We start from the raw sequence: 13,236 nt of genomic DNA, 5'->3' as shown, positions 1-13,236 counted from the left end.
GTACACTTGAGCCAGTGAGGAAGATAAAGATTGACTATATAGAAAATGCTCACCGTAACTCATTGAGTACAATTTCTGGAAATATGAGAGGTGGAATTCAGGGCCCAAGTACTGTAAATAGATATGGCTTTTGATATCTATGTGCCAGATATGATATTAAGCACACTGCAGTAAATGGGAAAGCCCCATTATATTCTCACACTCTACCTAATTATGCCTCTGTTACACATGAAAAAGCTGACAGGGTGACATCATGCAGCTCATATGAGGCAGAAACAAAATTTGAATTGTTTGCTTGTTATAGGAAAGAGGAGACTTTTCTTACACTGAATGAGCTAGACTGTGGAAGAGTTTGAGCTTATTCAGATTATTTTATGAGTGAAGAGAAGGTGGTTAAGAACATGCTACCTGATATCATTGGTTCTCTTTGAATGGTGAGATAAGAGAATAAGAATACTGGTGGGAATGTAGGATTGTTGATAAGGGGAAAGAGAGTTACTTACATATGAAAGGGTGCTATCACAAAGCTGAGGATTCAGTAGTGACACCAATCTGCCCAGTGATCTCACTTCCTCCATTAGTGCCTGGAAACTCAGCTATAAGAAACAGCTGACAATAGGCCTGATGTAGAGCTGAGGGTCTACAGGACAGGTAAAGTGGAATAATAAAGACATGAAGAGTCCCCAACCTCCAGGGGTAAAAGGAAAGAAAACAAAGCTGGGAGAGACTAGGAAATACTCCCACAAATAGCCACAAATAACTATTTCTCTTTCTTTTGCTCAGATAAGACATGAAAGTCCCATAACTTTACCCTTATATTTTCCTTCATTAAATAACGCTTTTACTCATGTCCCTCTGTTTTGCATGTATACAAAATAAATATATTACTTTTGTCTTTATTTTTTCTCTTATTTATTTCTGAACATATCTCTATAGCCTTGTGGCTTTACACAGTAAATTACAAGATGAGGTCTAGGCAAAATCACCCCTAGGCTCTAAGAGATAAGAAATATACTCAGAGCTACACTAACAAAAACAAACAAACAAAACAAAAATAACAGAAGATGAGGGTTTTTCAATTTACAAATCAATCCACAGAGATCATGCATGTAGCTCTATTTAGAACCTGTCTAAATCAATTCACAGAAATAATACATATAGGTCTATTTGGAACACGCCCTGAAATAAGTTGGAAAAAATGACACATGCTTCAATAACTATGAATTCAAGCCTTTGTAATTGAATTCACACCTTCTCCCATCAAGAGGGAGACTATTTCTCCTCCCCTTGAGTTTGGACCTGCCTTTTGATGTGCCTTGGTCAACAGAATACAGTAGAAGTAGTGGTGTGTCAATTCCAAGCCTGGAACTCAAGAAGTCTTGAATATTTCTCAACTTCTTTTGAAATCCTAGCAGACATCATGGAAGTAAGCCCTGGCTAGCTCAATGAAGAATGAACAATCAAATGGAACAGAAATGAGCCACATTAGCGGAGGTCATCCTAGTTAACCCAGCCCCTAGTCAACCTGACGGTTGACCACATAAACATGAGTGAGCCCAGCTAAGGTTAGAATAACTTCCTAGCTGAGCCTAGTCCAAGTTGTTGACCAGCAAAATTATGACATAAGTAAATGATGGTTGTTTTCTGTTACTAATTTCAGGGTGATTTGTGGTACAGCAAAAATTAATAGGTTCCTGGAAACTGCTGATTATCTGTGCCCTTCTAACAGGCCTGAATGTGACCCCTGTGAGCTGAGGAAATGTGTCTTTGTCACTCCTGGTCTTGCCTCTCAAGTTTGATTTGTCAGGAGTCCAAAGGCTGTAAGGTGATGGTTGATCCACCTAGGTTAAGAGGACAAGTGGTGTGCTTCCTCTTCTGCTATCCCAAACCCCAAATCATACAAAGACAACTAATTCTGAAGTCTGCCTATATACTACAGGAGTCTGGTTCTCCTTGCATCTGAGTTTTCACGGTCTGGAATTTAGTGTTGTTATCTGTCAATTCTCATCTGTTTTTGGCCCAAAAGCAGACTGAGCAAGGTCAAGAGGGGCTTAAAGAAAACAAAAGTCTCCTTCCCAAGAGAAATGATGACATCAGTTTTCAAGAGGGACTATTTGAAATGTGGATCAAACACCTGATTCTGTCCCCAGTGGCAAAGTAGGGTACACCAAAAGAGGGGTAAAAAAGAGAGAGATTCTTCCCACTTTGGATCAGACACAGAATCCATAAGGGATCTAGTAAGTCAGTGGCAAAGCCTAGGTCAGTGACAGAGTTTGAAAACTGACAAGGTTAATTGTAATGTCTGACAGAAAGAGAAAGGCTCTGCAGAAAAGGTGGGCACCCTGATGCCCAGCTATAAGGAAACATGTTGGTGAGCATGTGTAAAGTACCTCCTGAGAACAAAAAATCATCAAAGACATTTGCAGAGGGTCAAGGGCCTGGGGCTGTGAACGAGTAAACCCAAAATAAAACTATTTAAATGCCCTACCTGAATGCATAGGTTGGGAAGTAAATTTTGGAGGCACCTTAAATATTATAGGATATTAAATGTGGGTAATGTCTCTCAAAATAATTTAAATGTTAACAACAAAATCCAAAAAAATAATCTATGAATGAGGTTTTTCAAGATCAACAACTTTTCAAAAAAAAAGAGTCATTTCTTTCTTCCTGAGGGAACATGAACCCTGTCTCCACATCCTGTCAGCCACTACCACCTCTCCTTGCTGCCCTGTCAATCTAATAAAGCCAAAGTCGGTAACATTAGCTGGTGTCCCCAGGGTGAAATGCTTTCTTCAGTTTCTAATTGGGCCGCTTGCTGGTCAGAGCTGCTCTCACAGGAAAGCATGGCTGAGCAGCTCAAGACTGAGGCATCCTTTCCACCGCAGGGCTGGACACCCCAGGGCAGGAATGCCACCCGCACAATTGCCACACAAATGCTCTCACCCTAAAAGAGACGCGGATGTTTTCATTGGCCTCTGCTATCAGCTTGTCAAGTTGGAGGAGAGAAAGTCAGGGGAGAAGAGGAGAAAGAGCACACCTTCTTGTGAAATGTTAGACTTGTACCTGATCTGTTTGTTTACTAACAAAGATGGAAGGCGCCTTTCTATGCCTTCGGTTTTGCATATTGATAATATCAGAGAAAAAGACTGGGATTTTTTTTTTTCTGTCTTCTTTGTCTAACAGAATGTCATCAAAGAACCATAACTTGAACTTGGAAAGATGAAGTTGTTGCTGACATGGCCCAAGGAGATTTTACTCTGCAAATAATCAACCTAAGAGCTGCCATGAACATGCCCACATGTACCTAGGCATGTTTTCAAAATGCTGGTGTGAAATTCTGCTTTCTCAATACAGCAAATGTTGGTGGCTCAAAGGATTTGAGGTTTCTCTGCTTTTGCAATATGTACATCGTAATAATGCTATAATTTCCTTACATCCTACAACACTGACCTCCAAAGTGATTTATAACACTTGTATTCACAGGTTTCTTTATCCAGTACGAAAATGCACAAATAGGACACACAACCATGTATAGAAAGATTTTACAGTTTCCAACCAAGACATAGAAAGTTAAATTCCAATTGTATCACCATCATTCTTCAAGACTCTTCAAGAATTAATGAATTTCCAGATAGAGAGAGGGAGGAGGATTCCCATGCTGGTTGGTATAGGATTCACTTGACCTCTGCCTATCAAAGGCATATGGTTTGGGAGGAAAAGGTTAAAATACACGTTTTCAGGCCCAGGATGAATTGGCATTTCCATAGATGGGTTACAGTTTCCAGCACTTTAAACAAGTCCCCTTAAAATATTCTTATTTCATAAGCCAGAGGCAGCCTGCTCTATCAGCAACTGGGGCATCTTCAGACACCAAGGTGTTATAATTAGTAGCTTTTGTTCTTTTTGTTTGTTTTGCACTTTTTTAAATGAAATGGCTGCATTGGCGAGAGCTCTGTGAGCTGGAGAACACAACACCCTTGCCTCATCAGCTTTCCATGAGATCCCCTAATGCGGGTGATCATGTAGAAAAGCACCTTTGCCCACGAACAAAAATTGAACTCCAAGGCATTTGGTAACTGAAATAAAATTGGCAGTTGGCAGCAGAAAAAAATGAACTGTAACTTGGCTTTCCCTCATGAGGAAATAATTCCTCCAGGAAGACTTGGGTGTTTTTTCCAAAGTGATGGGGAAGTGTGCTTGACAGTTTAGCCATCAAAGGCCTGTGAGACGCAATGGATAAAAGGACAGCAGGCTCTCAGAAGGAGCCTCACAGGTGGACAACGGGAGATCATCTCCAGGGAATGCAGCAGCTGTTCACCGCACGGGGCTTTGAAAGGTTCAAGAAAGCCTCATGCAGTGGAAAAGCATCTGACAACGGGTAGGAGTAGGAGACATGGGTTCTGAGGAGATGCCGAGGAGTTCCTGAGGGAGCTTCTTAGTGTCCATAGCCCATTTCTACCCACCACCACCCCCTCAGCTACCCCACATGCTTTTAATAATCACTTTCTTTAATATGTGCAATTGACATTTCTCTCTCTTTAACTTAACAGTGAATAAATCATCTTTAGAAAACATTTGCTATTTTTATTATTCTACAACATAAATCTAATTTTGAAAATACATTTGCTGGGAGCACATAGCTTTAAGACAAACCTGCTCATTCCTTCCCACTGGCTAAGTGCCCACTGAGTGGAAATAGCAAATGACCACTGCCTTTGTTCTAGTCCTGGCTTAGATTAATTTCTCCTTTTCTCTGGAATGTTGTTGTTGTTTTTTCCCCATCAGAAACATTCAGGGTTGGTCCATGTGACTTCTACAGTCATGTAGCTAAAATATTATCCTTTATCATTCTCTTGCTATAAAATATTCACAGTGTTATCATAAACCAAAATCCCGAATCATCTTGTACTCCGCTCCTTAATTTGCCATGAGGTTCTGCTTGTTCTGATGTGATCTCCTGATAGTTGCTAATCTTCTGATGGAGGAGGAAAAATTAATTCCATAAATGGCTGTCTGGTGATCAGGGGCTCTGAAACACTAAGCGTTATTTGTTAGCAACTGTCCATTTCTCTCTTGGCACATACCACAAGTTCCATCTCTGGTTCCGTGCGGGCTCCTGGCAAACACCCACACTCCCTCACTCACTATGATCAAGTTAAAAATGAGTATCAAAATAAACCCTAAACATTGCAAAGCCTAATAGAAAATTTAATCCATCTCTATATTTGTGAGTTTTGCTAATACTGTAAATTTTGTTTTTAACTGATGGATGCCATCCTGTGGGGAAAGTTGGTAATACTGAGCCATTGCTGACTGGCCCCTGGTCAGCTCTGATGCAATTAGCAAGAGGTAAACATGCATTTCACACTCCACCAGCACTGGGATTAGGCTAGAATAAACTCAGGATGGTCTGTACCAAATCTCTGACTCCCATTGGTGATAGCAGCCTAAATCATTTATTAAAAGGCTGCTAGCAAACTCAATAAGGGAACTGGTTTTCTCCATGGATGATTATATTTCCTACTACAAATATAAAATTCCGTGTCTTCCCAACGTTTCCTAAAATGTCTGCACAGCAATTTCTTTCCTTCAAAAAGAAGAACGAAAAAAAAAAATGTGGTCTTATATCTCAGTGAGGTAGGAACTCAATGTTGCTTTATAACTGAGCTTACTGCCCACCTCACCAAATGAATCAACCTGATTAGCTGTCGAGTACAAACTGCTGAGAGCCCACCACAGAGCGGTCACCTTTACACTTAACAGCACAGGAAAATTACAATTGCAAAAAAAACATTTAGTCACTTACTCTAAAATAGCAAATCCAGTCATTGTCATGAGTGTTGCTTAACGCAATTTCATGCCCTCTCAGCCTTGTTCAGCTGCGTTTTCTCCTCGCTGTCTTTGCACAGGGGAAGGTGAATGATTAAAGCTGGCAGCCTCCCCCCAGCCAGCTGCCTCTAAGCCCCTAAAAGCACAGAGGAAGTCAGCTGTCTTAGAGATGTCACCAGAGGAAAGGGACCAGCTGGGAGTGACCCTTTACAGTAGCCATCTTTGCCCAGCAGCATTTACCCTGGGAGTAAGTAAACTGTAAATTGCACCTGGATTCCAAGTGTATCCTCTTTAGTGTACATTTGGATAGGATTCTGGTGATGTCATTATTGTAGATACAGGCACTCCCTTGTACTAAAGAAATCTGAATGTTTTCCCATGTGAACAATTAGATTTTGAGTTCCTAGAAAGCAAAAAAAAAAAAAAAAAAAAAAAAAAAAAAAAAATCTTACACAACTTTGAATCTTTCAAAAAAAGAAACAAACCAAAAAATGAGTAGTGTCTCATAAGCACTCATTGTTTAGAAACTTGGTTAAAAGAGAGAAAGGGAGAGAAGTAGCTAAGGATAATACAGTCACCCTTGCTTAGAGATTATTTTTGTTAATGGCCTAATTGTAACATAGAACAAAATATGTCCATTTTTAGAATTATCCACTTTTTCCCATAACAAAGAAAAATCAAACCTAAACCAGGAAGTTCTAAAATAACCATAAATAACCCAGCTTACCCAGTACACTTAAGAGACAGAAAATAAAAGACTGAACAAGAGTGAAAGGGCAACAGCTAGACCATCAATTTCATTTGCTACTTTGCATGGTTACAGCAGGGTTTGTCAAACTTGCCACTATTAACATTCTAGGCTGGATAAGTCTTTATTGTGGGGGCCGCCTAGAACACTGTAGGATGTTTAATACCTTTCCTGGCCTCTCCCGCTTAGATGCCAGAAGTATCTCTCCTGCAGTTTTAATAACAAAAAAAAAAAAAAAATGGCTCCAAACATTGCCAAATGTCATCTAGACTCTAGATTCTAGAGGTAAAACGGGCCTGTTTGAGAACCACTGGTTTAGAGTTAACTTATACTTAGGGTGGACTCCTCAAAAGGATTAAAATGCACAATAGATTTTTACATCACAGTCACATCCTATTCAGCTAACATTGTTCTGCATTTCACACCATTTTTGGGGAATCAAATTAAGAATGTAAAGCAGAGGGCAGTGATACTAAGCCCTCAATATCACAAACTCTTAGACCCTTACACATTCCTGAATTGGGCAACTCTTCTCAGCTCAGGCTTTCAAGTATTTCACATCTCTTAGGAGAAGGAATCTAACAGCTCTTCCAGGAAGAGTCCTGGAACTCAATCAACATGGACCACAGAAGTCTTGTCTATCCCTGCACCAGTGACTATGACTACACGAATGAATCATGCTGCCCTAGCTGTTTTGGTTCAGTGGATGGAACATTGGCCTGCAGACCATGGATTTGATTCCGGTCAAGGGCACGTGCCTGGGGTTGCAAGCTTGATTGCGGAAGTGGGGGCGGAAGGGGGGGCGGGTAATGCAAGAAGCAGCCTATCGATGATTCTCTCCCATCATTGATGTCTCTATCTCTCTCTTCCCCTCTCCTTTTCTCTCTGAAATCAATAAAAATATATGTTGTTGTTGTTTTTTAAAAAAGAATGAATCATGCTGACTCGTTCAGGCCAACTGCAGCCATTCCTGGATTGAGGGTGGAGTGGGCAGAGGTGCAATGAATTGAACCAAAGAAAATCTGGGCGATATCTGGAAGTGTGAGGGGAAAAATGAGTTACAGAAATGCTACTAATACTATCCACTACTGCAATTTGGTTTTCAATATTTACATTAAAATATGCTTTTGTTTATTTTGTTTTTTTAATTTACTTTTATTTTTCAGAGTATTACAGATGTTCCCCATTTTCCTGCCTTTGTCCCCCCATCCAGCTAGCTAGCTCCTGCTCCACCCCAGGCCTTCACCACATCATTGTCTGTGTCCATGGGCTTTTAAAATAAATATTACAATGCAACATATGTTGCTATTTGCAAGATAATTAAAGGATGAGTAATTTGAAATAAATATCAGTTGATAGTGTGCTGCTTTGAGATTGTTCAGTAACAAACACAAGTTTGAAGTGCAAAATGATCATCTTTCTATCCTTTATTTTATGCATGTAGCTGCATATTCTTTCCTGCTTTGAGATTATAGAAAGTGTTGTAAATTTGAGACCCTTTTTGAATGTAAGGCCCTGTCCAAATTGCAAAATAGCCAAAGGCAGCCTTCACCACCACCATCACCATAGATAGGGTTCCTACTCCTTTTGGTCCTTTTAGCTTTATTACTAACCTTTCAAAGGTAATCACACAATTAGAAAAAGGTACATGTTCAAATGATGAAAGTAAATATAAATATCACTCTCAAGAGTGTATTCCGAAAAGTAAACTCCCTGTTAGTGAGAACTACCTAATTTCTATGAAGGTGAGTACACACTGTGGTAAAGAGCTTCGGAGATTGGAAAAGGCTAATGTTAAGCTGAGCTCCCTAGAGGATTATAGAAGCAGTTTATTTTAAATATGCTAAAGCGTTAGGGTATTATCTTTCTAATAAGATGAGATCAAAGAGAAGTCAACAAACAGAACTCAGAAAACTGATGCTGTTTCAGGTTCAAAAGTTCAACAATGCGTGCCTTCAGGCTTCCTGCTGACTTCTGCTTGGGTTTCTACAAAGTGTTATGATTTTCCAGAGAGCTTGCCGAGAAGCCAACAAGGATTTCTTTGATATTTCTAAGCATAAAGGCACCCTCTAGCTTCCACATGGACCATGTTCTAAGAGTTCAGGTTGCAAGTTATTTATTTAGGACACAGTTTGCATTTTCCCTGGAGACAATCAGATAGCTAAAGAGGCTGAAGCAAATCCTGTCCTGAAAATTTTGTAAAAGTGAACTGCCATACTGAACTATTCCTGTGAAAAGGGGATTCAGAATTTCAGCTTCGAATGGCACTTCCCAGATCAGTTTCATAGACTGTTAGTCTTGGTCCATGTCCTTTTTCTAGTACACCTGAGAATTTCTTTAATTCAAGGCACTTGCATGAACACTTTTCTGAGAAAATAACATTAGTGCTTATTAACATGAAAGAACTGATAACAGTAACTCAGTGGTTGGTATATAACCATGACTTCTCCTAAGAAAGCAAACTCCAGATTTTCAGTGGCCAAAACACTGCCCAGGAGGGCTGGCTGGTGGTGTGGGCATCATCCTTGATGTTCTTACATCAATTCCAAGCATACTTGCCCCTCATCCTAGTGATGAGAGCCAAGTTGAACCATTTACTTTGTTCTCATTGTTTTGACAGTTCGGAAATCTGTACAGTGCTTGCCAAATACCCATTTGCTTTGAGAAGAAGAAAGAAAAAAATCATGCCTTTTTCTTTCAGTCACCTTTCCTGTCTTTATGAAAAACAATTTCCAGGGGCCAGAGGCCTGGGCTCCAATGGGGGAAAAATAAATATGAGGTTATAGGAACTCTAAAAATGAAAGCCTATCAAACCCAGCCAGTAGGAAATACCCATCTCTCCTCACATTTCACCCTTTGCTTCCATAGTCCGGACCTTTCCCAACTTGGGATTTGAGAAGCTTGCTTTTCCAACTAACCATTTGTAGGACAATGCCTAACTCATCTTCTCAGATTTCTTTTGTCATAAAATAAATACAACCACCACTTTCAGATTTTGTAAAGGGTTATATTTTAGGCAAAGGTAGAGAGTAGCTACCTTTAACATTTTGTCTCTTTAACATTTTTTTACTTTGACTGATATGTAGATCTTTAAAATCGCCATGAATTCAAAAATATCTAATTTTTATAATACTTAAGATAACAATAAGAAGAAGCCCCCTACTAGCCTTATAGACCTGAGATGGCTAATGAATCTTCCAAAATTGCCAGGCCTCTAAGAAGTAGTTTAAATACACAGGCGAATGTAGATTAAGAATGCATTACTGCCCAGCCGGTGTGGCTCAGTGGTTTAACATTGACCCATGAACCAAGAGGTCCCAGATCTATTCCTGGTCAGGGCACGTGCCCAGGTTGCAGGCTCTATCATCAGTAGGGGGCATGCAGGAGGCAGCCGACAGATGTTTCTCTCTCATCGATGTTTCTATCTCTCTATCCCTCACCCTTCCTCTCTCTCTAAAATCAATAAAAACATATTTTTTTAAAAAGCATTACCTATGTTTATGACTGAATTTTCAATAGTTGAAATTAATTTAATGTTGCTTAATTCATAGCTGAAATGAAAGTTCAAAATTGGATATTTGAAGTAACTGCAAATAGATATAATCAAGCAAGTCCAGAACTGATTATGCAAGAGCGTGAGAGACAGTTTGACAATGAGATGGAAAGAAATAGCCAAAATGAGACAAGAAATGACTGTCAGGTAGAGAAAAAAAAAGCTGAAGAAAAGAACACTTATGCTGTATAAGAAAGAGAAAAAAGAAAGTGACTAAGAAAAACAATTGTTTTTCATAAAAACAGAAAGGGTGACTGAAAGAAAAAGGCATGATTTTTTTCTTTCCTCTTCTCAAAGCAAATGGGTATTTGGCAAGCACTGTACAGATTTCCGAACTGTCAAAACAATGAGAACAAAGTAAATGGTTCAACTTGGCTCTCATCACTAGGATGAGGGGTAAGTATGCTTGGAATTGATGTAAGAACATCAAGGATGATGCCCACACCACCAGCCAGCCCTCCTGGGCAGTGTTTTGGCCACTGAAAATCTGGAGTTTGCTTTCTTAGGAGAAGTCATGGTTATATACCAACCACTGAGTTACTGTTATCAGTTCTTTCATGTTAATAAGCACTAATGTTATTTTCTCAGAAAAGTGTTCATGCAAGTGCCTTGAATTAAAGAAATTCTCAGGTGTACTAGAAAAAGGACATGGACCAAGACTAACAGTCTATGAAACTGATCTGGGAAAATCATGTACGAAGAGGACATGATACTGTTCTAATGAAGTTGGAGAACCACATTTCCTTCCCTATTCTAAAAACACTCCCCAGATTAAGTGCATATAATTATTTCAAGTCTGAAAAAATCTTGGGGAACTTACTATGAAACAACCAGCTACTTTTTAAAATTTTCTCTTACATACAGAGCTTACATACAGGAGCAATGTATTGAAGCCAGCTTTCCATAGTCAACAAGAAGCTGGGGTGAGATGGGAAAGGATTTATATATCTATTTTATTATTAGATGGAAACCGGCAGATGGCAGTGTCTTAGGCTTTATCCTGGTAATTTTCATTATGTAGTAATGGGCTTTTGGTTAAACCTTGGGGAAATGCAAGATTTAATTATTTCCTATAGCACTTTGATGTAGCTATAGGATGCCGGTAAAGCTTGTTCTATTGCTGAATTTGTGACAACGATCATTTCTTTGCTCTCTGCTACCCTCAGTATAGAAATCCAACAACCACAACACTCTACGCTACTCTAACTGCTTAACCAGAAAAGGAAGAACCACTTTGGGTAAGTGGGAGGGGAGTGTCTTGTGGTTGTTGGATTTTTGCACTGTGGTCAGCTGGTAGCCAGAAATGATCTCAGTCACAAACACAGCAGTGACATGGGCATCTAGTAGTTTATCTAAATAATGTTTAGTGTTTCATACTGTTTACTTTGCAGACTGTATTTCATCGATATTGAAGATATCTCTGTGAAATAGACAAGCAGAGGTGTTGCCATTATTTGTTATATTTTTTTACTAAGCAATAATTTTATAAGAACTCAAGTATTGACAAAACATAAATTCAGAAATATATCTCTAATATTTAATTATCTAGATTATGGCCTGGTAATTTATTAGGGATGTAGCTCCTTATTAGGGATATAACTACTGTAAGTGGAGTTAAAAATCTAAAGAGTGTTATGGTGTGAGGAGAACCACAAAGTATTTCAACACGGTACCTAGAGGTCTGACTAAATGATTAATTAGATTTGTGACCCTAGGAAGGTCATACTGCCTCTGGGCCTAAATGACTTCATCATAAAAACAGTGGAGTTGAACCAGGTCTCCATCATATCTGCAGTACTATATAATGAAGTGTTTTCAAGTCTAGACTTTGGAATAAGAAAGACTCTAGTTTGAATTTCTTCTTGGTCACTCAGCTGGGTGAACTTGAATAAGTTGTTTAATTTATTGAGCCTCAGTTTCCATACCCCTAAAATGAGGGTAATAAAACATCCATCTTTTCACCTGTTTAAGAAAATCACATGTAATAAATGTAAAATGTTTAGCATAGAACCTGGACTATACTACGTATCCAACAAATATTAACTATCATTATTAGCAAATATGGTTCTAACCTCATGCTGTTAAAGAGCTTCTTTACTGGGCTTTTCTTGTTGGGTTGAACATGCTCCAGATTCTACAGGTGATCTAGACTCTGACAACTCATCATGTAATGCTACTTAGTTGTTAATAAAGCTAGTGAGCAAGAGCTTATTTCATCAGCCCTCTCTGTCTCTCCTGTTCTGAAGGCGTGTAAGGGGCTCTGGCCAGAAGGGGAAGGCAAATATCCAGAAAAGCAAGAAGAGTGTCTTAATCAAAGTCACAGCTGGTGTGAATGTCAGAGCTTTATCTACTGTTCCAAAAGTTTTTGGCTTGCAGCAATGTCCTTGGTCCAGGCTGCAGCTTGCCAACCCAAGTAATATTTCAAAGGTTGATTTAGATTTGGCTGCTCAAAGCATAGATCACTACTCCAACCTCCACGACATTTCCAGCCCAGGGCCCAGATTCTACCATCCTTAAAAGTTATAGCCATGAACAAAGCAGTGGCAGGCTGCTAAATTAAAATGGGAAAGGAATTATTACCCACAAGGAAGTATATCTTCATTATTTCACCAAATTTAGGTCACATTGATTTGGTGATATTTCCCGATGAGATCTGTATTTTAGCATCAGGGTAAAGGTTCAAAAGTGATCCAGTATGGTCCATGTCATCATACGGTCCAAGTGATGAACAGTGTTATATCCAGCTTTTCTAATATTCCTATTAAAATATCTATGAAGATTCAGAAGAAATAATCACGATAAACATAAAATAATAATAAACATAAATAATAATAACAAACATAATAATCATAAAGACTTAGACCCAATATCCAAATCAGAGACTGACTGAATTTTCACCATCTATCACAGTAGGGGATATAAATGAAAATGACAATTAACGATAAATCCAGTGCGGTAGATACATGTTCCAAAGATGATTATCTCACCCGATGTAGTCTTACAATCTTATGTTGATGCTCCTTCCCTGAATATAGACCTCCTTAGCATGTGCTTTTAACAAATAGAACATAGAAGAAGAGAGTGAAGGAGAGAAACTGCATGATTT

At 39.0% G+C, this 13,236-nt stretch overlaps 1 long non-coding RNA gene across 2 annotated transcripts; it reads right to left on the bottom strand.

Moving 5' to 3' along the window:
* Positions 1 to 1,309: 1,309 nt before the first annotated feature.
* Positions 1,310 to 12,896, bottom strand: LOC106728400. Of its 2 annotated transcripts, none has more exons than XR_001364705.1 (4): positions 12,711 to 12,896; positions 6,099 to 6,232; positions 5,807 to 5,965; positions 1,310 to 1,408 (listed from the first exon to the last, which is right to left on the bottom strand). It is a non-coding gene; the product is annotated as an uncharacterized LOC106728400 (long non-coding RNA). The 2 variants fall into 2 exon arrangements; XR_001364706.1 differs by having other exon boundaries at positions 12,715 to 12,896.
* Between the last annotated feature and the right edge of the window lie 340 nt (positions 12,897 to 13,236).

Source organism: Myotis brandtii, unplaced genomic scaffold (assembly GCF_000412655.1).
Source record: "Myotis brandtii unplaced genomic scaffold, ASM41265v1 scaffold609, whole genome shotgun sequence".
In the NCBI taxonomy this organism is placed as follows: domain Eukaryota; kingdom Metazoa; phylum Chordata; class Mammalia; order Chiroptera; family Vespertilionidae; genus Myotis; species Myotis brandtii.
The sequence above is the reverse complement of the archived record's forward strand: the minus strand, read 5'-3'. Positions and strand labels throughout refer to the sequence as shown.